Raw genomic sequence first — 7908 nt, forward strand, 5'->3', positions numbered from 1 at the left:
AGTTTGTTGGTGATGTGGATGCCAAGGAACTTGAAGCTCTCAACCTGCTCCACTACAGCCCCGTCGATGAGAATGGGGGCATGCTCAGTCTTCCTTTTCCTGTAGTCAACAACCATATCCTTTGTCTTAATCAAGTTGAGGGAGAGGTTGTTGTCCTTGCACCACATGGTCAGGTCTCTGACCTCCTCCCTATATGCTGTCTCATCGTTGTCGGTGATCAGCCTATCACTGTTGTGTCATCGGCCAACTTAATGATGGTCTTGGAATCGTGCCTGGTCGGGCAGCCATAAGTGAACAGGGAGTACAGGAAGGGACTGAGCACGCACCCCTGAGGGGCCCATGTGTTGAGGATAAGCGTGGCGGATGTGTTCTTACCTGACCTTGGGGCACCACCTGGGGGCGGCCCTTCAGGAAATCCAGGATCCAGTTGCAAAGGGAGGTGTTTAGTCCCAGGGTCCTTAGCTTAGTGATGAGCATTGACGGCACTATGGTGTTGAACGCTGAGCTAATGAATAGCATTCTCACATAGGTGTTCCTTTTGTCCAGGTGTGAAAGGGCAGTGTAGAGTGCAATAGAGATTGCATCATCTGTGGATCTGTTGGGGCGGTATGCTAATTGGAGTGGGTCTAGGGTTTCTGGGAGGATGCTGTTGATGTGAGCCATGACTAGCCTTTCAAAGCACTTCATGGCTACAGATGTGAGTGTTATTTAGGCAGGTTACCTTAGTGTTATTGGGCACAGGGACTATGGTTGTCTGCTTGAAGCATGCTGGTATTTCAGACTCGGACAGGGAAAGGTTGAAAATGTCAGTGAAGACACTTGCCAGTTGTTCAGCACATGCTCGGAGTACACGTTCTGATAATCCTTCTGGCCCTGTGGCCTTGTGAATGTTGACCTGTTGAAAGGTCTTACTCACATCGGCTGCGGAGAGCGTGATCACACAGTCCTCCTGAATGTTTCAGTGTTACTTGCCTCGAAGTGAGCATAGAAGATATTTAGCTTGTCTGGTAGGTTTGTGTCGATGGGCAGCTCTCGGCTGTGCTTCCCTTAGTAGTCTGTAATAATTTGCAAGCCCAGCCATATCCAATGAGTGTCGGAGCCGGTGTAGTATGATTCGGTCTTAGTCCTATATTGTGGCTTTGCCTGTTAGATGGTTTATCGGAGGGCATAGCGAGATGTCGTATAAGCTTCCGGGTTAGAGTTCCGCTACCTTGAAAGCTGCAGCTCTATCCATGGCTTTTGATTGGGGTATATACGTTCAGTCACTGTGGGGGGACGTCATTGATGCACTTATTGATGAAGCCAGTGACTGATGTGGTGTACTCCTCAATGCCATTGGAAGAATCCTGGAACATATTCCAGTCTGTGCTAGCAAAACAGTCCCGTAGTTTAGCATCTGCTTTATCTGACCACTTTTTATTGAATGATTCACTGGTGCTTCCTGATTTAATTTTTGCTTGTAAGCAGGAATCAGTAGGATAGAATTGTTGTCAGATTTGCCAAATGGAGGGAGAGGGAGAGCTTTATACACGTCTCTGTGTGTGGAGTAAATGTGGTCTAGAGTTGTTTCCCTATGGTTGCACATTTAACATGCTGATAGAAATTAGGTAAAACTGATTTAAGTTTCCCTGCATTGAAGTCCCCGGCCACTAGGAGCGCCGTCTCTGGATGAACATTTTCCTGTTTGCTTAAGGCGGTATACAGCTATTTGAGTGCGGTCTTAGTGCCAGCATCGGTCTGTGGTGGTATGTAGACAGCTACGAAAGATACAGATGAAAACTCTCTAGGTAGATTTTGTTGTCTACAGTTTATCATGAGATACTCTACCTCAGAGGAGCAAAAATATCAAGACTTCCATAGATATTGTCCACCAGCTGTTTCTTTTACAAATATATATAGACCGCCACCCCTTGTCTTACCAGAGGCTGCTGTTCTATCCTGCCGATAGAGTGTATAACCCATCAGCTGTATGTTATTCATGTTGTCGTTCTGGTACGACTCGGTGAAACATAAGTTATTACATTTTTTTATGTCCCGTTTGTAGGATATACATGCTTTTTGTTCGTCCCATTTAATTTCCAGCGATTGTGCGTTGGCTAGTAGTACGGATGGCAAATGCAGATTATCCACTCGTTGCCTGATCCTCAAAAGGCACCCGATCTCCTTCCGTGAAATCTCTGTCTCTTTCTCCTTTGAATGATGGGAACAAGGGCCTGTTCGGGTGTCTGGAGAAAATCCCTCTCGTCCGACTCATTAAAGAAAAATGATATGTCCAATTAAAGGTGGGTAAATCTTTGTTCTGATGTCCAGAAGCTGTTTTCAGTCATAAGAGACGGTAGCAGCAACATGATGTACAAACTACGTTACGAAAAACGCAACAAAAACAAACAAAATAGCACGGTTAGTTAACTTCTTGTTTGGTTAACTTCTTGGTGACAGGAGGGCAGTAATTGAGCAGCTTGGATGAATAAGGTGCCCAGAGTAAACTGCCTGCTACTCTGTCCCAGATGCTAATGTATACATATTATTATTAGTATTGGATAGAAAACAATCTGACGTTTCTAAAACTGTTTGAATGATGTCGTTGAGTATAACTGAACTCATATGGCAGGCGAAAACCTGAGAAAAATCCAACCAGGAAGTGGGAAATCTGAGGTTTGTAGTTTTTCAACTCTTTGCCATTAAAATATACAGTGTAAATGGGGTCATATTGCACTTCCTAAGGCTTCCACTAGATGGCAACAGTCTTTAGAACGTTGTTTGAGGCTTCTACTGTGAGTGCCACAGGCTCCGACGCGTGGTCACGAGAGAGTTAGCTCTCGTTCCATTGCTTTTCTATAGACATAGGAATTCTCCGGTTGGAACATTATTGAAGATTTATTTTAAAAACATCCTAAAAATTGATTCTATACTTAGTTTGACACGTTTCTACAGGCTATATCAGAACTTTTTTAACTTTTTCGTCCGACGTTCGGCTGGACCTGAACGTGCGTTTGAATTTGTTTACCAAGCGCCCTAACAAAAGAAGCTATTTGAACATAAATTATGAACTTTATCGAACAAATCAAACATTTATTGTGGAACTGGGATTCCTGGGAGTGCATTCTGATGAAGATCATCAAAGGTAAGTGAATATTTATAATGCTATTTCTGACTAATGTTACCCAATATGGCAGATATCTTTTTGGCTGCTTTGTTGTCTGAACGCTGTACTCAGATTATTGCATGGTTTGCAATATTTTTTTTTAAAAATCTGACACAGCGGTTGCATTAAGGAGAAGCATATCTCTAATTCCATGTGTAACACTTGTATTTTCATCAACATTTATGATGAGTGATTCTGCAAATTGATGTGGCTCTGCAAAATCACTGGATGTTTTAGAACTACTGAACGTAACGCGGCAATGTAAAATGAGATTTTTTTTATATAAATATGCATTTTAGAGAACAAAACATACATGTATTGTGGAACATGAAGTCCTATGAGTGTCATCGGATGAAGATCATCAAAGGTTAGTGATTAATTTTATCTCTATTTGTGCTTTTTGTGACTCCTCTCTTTGGCTGGAAAAATGGCTGGGTTTTTCTGTGACTTGGTGGTGACCTAACATAATCGTTTGTAGCGCTCTTGCTGTAAGTAATTTTTGAAATCAGACACTGTGGCTGGATTAACAATAATGTTCTTATCTTTAGAATGGTGTAAAATACTTGTATGCTTGAGGAATTTTAATTATGAGATTTTTGTTGTTTTGAAATTGGCGCCCTGCACTTTCACTGGCTGTTGGCGAGGTGGGACGCTACCTTCCCAGCCAATGAAAAGGCAGCCATCCTCTCCGGCGTCATCATACAGAGCGGGAGGTAAAGTGTGACACCCAAAGTCATGACTGTATTACTGTATTGCAGACAGTGCTCCCTACTGTCTCATCAACTCTCCCTCTCTCTCTCTTTCCCTTTTTCTCTCATTCTCACTCTACCTCGCTCTCTCCATCTTTTCCCTATCAGCCCAGTCAAACAGCAAGGCTTTTGTCTCAAATGGAACTGCCAATGATTCCAGCAGAAAAGCGTGAGAGATCCCAGAGATACGAATTGTATTGCGCTTTCTTCACCACTGCCATCTTACTCTCTCACTTTCAATCTCACACTCTCCCTACTTCTGTCGCTATCACTGTCTCTAGTTCTATTGCTCTCTGTCTGTCTCTCTCTCTCACTCTCTAATTAATGTACTGTATGATATCAAAGTGCAATGTTCTGTTGTCTAAATTCCTCCAGGTCTGCCCCACTTCTACCACAAATGTTCTACAGATTGGTAGTTCATAAATGCCTGTGAAGACACTGCTGCTGTCAGGGCCAAATATCTGTGGCCAATTCCACTGAATTGCAATCTGTCTCAATTCCAATGAATAACATTCTTTCCACAGCTCTGAGAACAGAACATTTTAAACAGAGGCGATAAGTTGGTTATGGAACTCAAGAACACAAGTATAGTGCATTTGGAAAGTATTTAGACCCCTTCACTTTTTCCAAATGTTGTTACCTTACAGCCTTATTCGAAAATGTATTACTTTTTTAAAAATCCCTCAAAAATTCCATTAGAAATAACCTTGTTTCCATAAGTATTCAGAGCCTTTGCTATGAGACTTAAAATTGAGCTCAGGTGCATCCTGTTTGCATTGATCATCCTTGAGAGGTTTCTACAACTTGATTGGAGTCCACCTGTGGTAAATTCAATTGATTGGACATGACTTGGAAAGGCACACACCTGTTGCATAATGTCCCACAGTTAACAGAGCTTGTTAGAGCAAATACCAAGCCGAAGGAATTGTCCATAGACGTCCGAGACAGGATTGTGTTGAGGCACAGATCTGGGGAAGGGTACCAAAACATTTCTGCAGCATTGAAGGTCCCCAAGAACACAGTGGCCTCCATCATTCTTAAATGGAAGAAGTTGGGAACCACCAAGACTCTTCCTAGAGCTGGCTGCCCTGCCAAACTGAGCAATCGGGGGAGAAGGGCCTTGGTCAGGGAGGTGACGTAGAACCCGATGGTCACTCTGACAGAGCTTCAGAGTTCCTCTGTAGAGATGGGAGAACCTTCCAGTAGGAAAACCCTCTCTCCAGCACTCCACTAATCAGGCCTTTATGACAGAGTGGCCAGATGGAAACCACTCCTCAGTAAAAGGCACATGACAGCCCGCTTGCAGTTTGCCAAAAGGCACCTAAAAGACTCTCATACCATGAGAAAAAAGATTCTCTGGTCTGATGAAACCAAGATTGAACTCTTTGACGTGAATGCCAAGCGTCACGTCTGGAGGAAACCTGGCACCATCCCTACGGTAAAGCATGCTTTTGGCAGCATCATGCTGTGGGGATGTTTTTCAGCGGCAGGGACTGGTTGACTAGTCAGGATCGAGGGAAAGATGAACGGAGTAAAGTTCGGAGAGATCCTTGATGAAAACCTGCTCAGGACCTCAGACTGGGGCGAAGGTTCACCTTCCAACAGGACAACAACCCTAAGCACAAAGCCAAGACCAAGCAGGAGTGGCTTCGGGACAAGTCTTTGAATGTCATTGAGTGGCCCAGCAAGAGCCCGGACTTGAACCCGATCAAACATTTCTAGAGAGACCTGAAAAGAGATGTGCAGTGATGCTCCCCATCCAGCCTGACAGAGCTTGAGAGGGTCTGCAGAGGCCAATGGGAGAAACTCCCCAAATACAGGTGTGCCAAGTTTGTAACATCATAGCCAAGAAGACTCGAGGCTGTAATCGCTGCCAAAGGTGCTTCAACAAAGTTCTGAGTAAAGGGTCTGAATACTTAAATAAATGTGATATTTCAGTTTTTTATTTTGAAATTTGTTTTTGCTTTGTCATTATGGGTTATTGTGTGTATATTGATAAGGGGGAAAAGAATGTAATCCATTTTAGAATGAGGCTGTACTGTAACAGAATGTGGAAAAAGTCAAGGGGTCTGAATACTTTCCAAATGCACTGTATTCACAAGTTTAGTGTATTCACACATTGATGTTACCTGTGACATTGATTCTCTGCCCAAATAAGTTTGGATATCTTGTACTCCTTCTGTTCATCTTTCTTTAACTACACTGAGTTATCGACGTCAGAATCACAAAACTAGACACATCTCAGTGGTTAACTTGGTGTAACCCAACCCAGGTAATCAAAAATTGTCTCTATCCAGGACCTAGTCATAATAAACAGTAGATCACCCACTTGAAAAACATTGATTCAGTAAACCCAATATTGATTTTTGGTTGCACCTGTGTCTTCCCCAGTACTGCCTAAACCCCAGGTGAGCTACAAGAACACGTCTCCAGTGGTCATCGACGCCAACTGTACAGCTGTGTCCCGGCCCCCGGCGGAGATAGTGTGGAACAGGGAGAGGGACAACCGAACTATGGAACCCCTGTGACATCATAGTTACAGCAGGGGGATGGGACCACCCTGGTCATCAGCACCCTCACTGTCCAATCAGGGCTGCTGAAGGACGTGTCCGTCAAATAACTGGTCCACCATAAGGGTCTGGAGTCACCCATCGCTGTTTCTATGAACACCAAGAGTGAGTGAGACACACACACACATTGAGAGGATGCAAATATCAAATATTTTCTTGGCTCAGAGCTTACACTTGTTTTTACATTAGCTGCTTTTGGAAAAGCGGCCTGACCAAACCAATCCAAAGCCAAGAATACTGATCCTTGAGGGATGGATGAACATTGTCTGGCAAACAATATTACTTATCGTAAACAGTGTGTAAGAGTTTAGATCTGTTCTGTTGCCAAGCAGTCATTGCCAAGCAGGTTTAGTTTACACGCCCAAACGGTAACCTTTGATTGTCTCCCTTAATAAAGATGAGCAAAAAAGACTATGAAATAAATTATACAAATACTAAGCTATATTGCTATTTTGTTTAACTTCTTGATGCACCCATCCTGTAAGCGGGATCATTTTCATCAACATCCGCTGAATTGCAGAGTGCCAAATTAAAATTAAATGACTAAAAATGTAACATTTTCATGAAATCACAAGTGCAATATAGCAAAACACAGCTTTGCTTGTTGTTAATCCACCTGTCATGTCAGATTTGAAAAAAGCTTTTCGGCGAAAGCATACCAAGCATTTATGTAAGGACATCTCTCTCAGCAGACAAAACATTACAAACAGCTAGCAGCCAAGTAGATTGGTCACGAAAGTCAGAAAAGCAATGAAAGGAATCGCTTACCTTTGATGATCTTCGGATGTTTGCACTCACGAGACTCCCAGTTACACAATAAATGTTCCTTTTGTTCCATAAAGATTATTTTAATAACGCGCCAACCAAATTGAGGTATTTTGGATGTGTTCAGAAATCCACAGGCTCGAGCGGTCACTGCCGGGCAAACGAAAATTCCAAATAGTATCCGCAAAGTTCGTAGAAACATGTCAAACGTTTTTTATTATCAATCCTCAGGTTGTTTTTACAATATATAATCAATACTATTTCAACCGGACTGTACCTTCTTCAATAGGAGAGAGTGAGAAAATGTCTGCTCCAAACTGTTGCGCATGAAAAACGCTGCTGGCACCCAGCCATACAATAACGTGATGTGATCTTTTTGCTCATTTTTCAAAATAAAAGCTTGAAACTATGTATAAAGACTGTTTGTTCACAACATGTGGAAGCCATAGGAAAAGGATTCTGGTTGATATCCCTTTAAATGGAGCGAAGGCAGGCAATGGAACAGAGAACTTTCAGGAAAAACAGCACTTCCGGGTTGGATTTTCCTCAGATTTTCACCTGCAATATCAGTTCTGTTATACTCACAGACAATATTTTGACAGTTTTGAAAACTTTAGAGTATTTTTTTATCTGCATATTCTAGATTCTGGGCCTGAGAAATTGGCAGTTTCATTTGGGT

This window comes from Oncorhynchus keta, chromosome 7 (genome assembly GCF_023373465.1).
Source record: "Oncorhynchus keta strain PuntledgeMale-10-30-2019 chromosome 7, Oket_V2, whole genome shotgun sequence".
NCBI classification, from domain to species: Eukaryota; Metazoa; Chordata; class Actinopteri; order Salmoniformes; family Salmonidae; genus Oncorhynchus; species Oncorhynchus keta.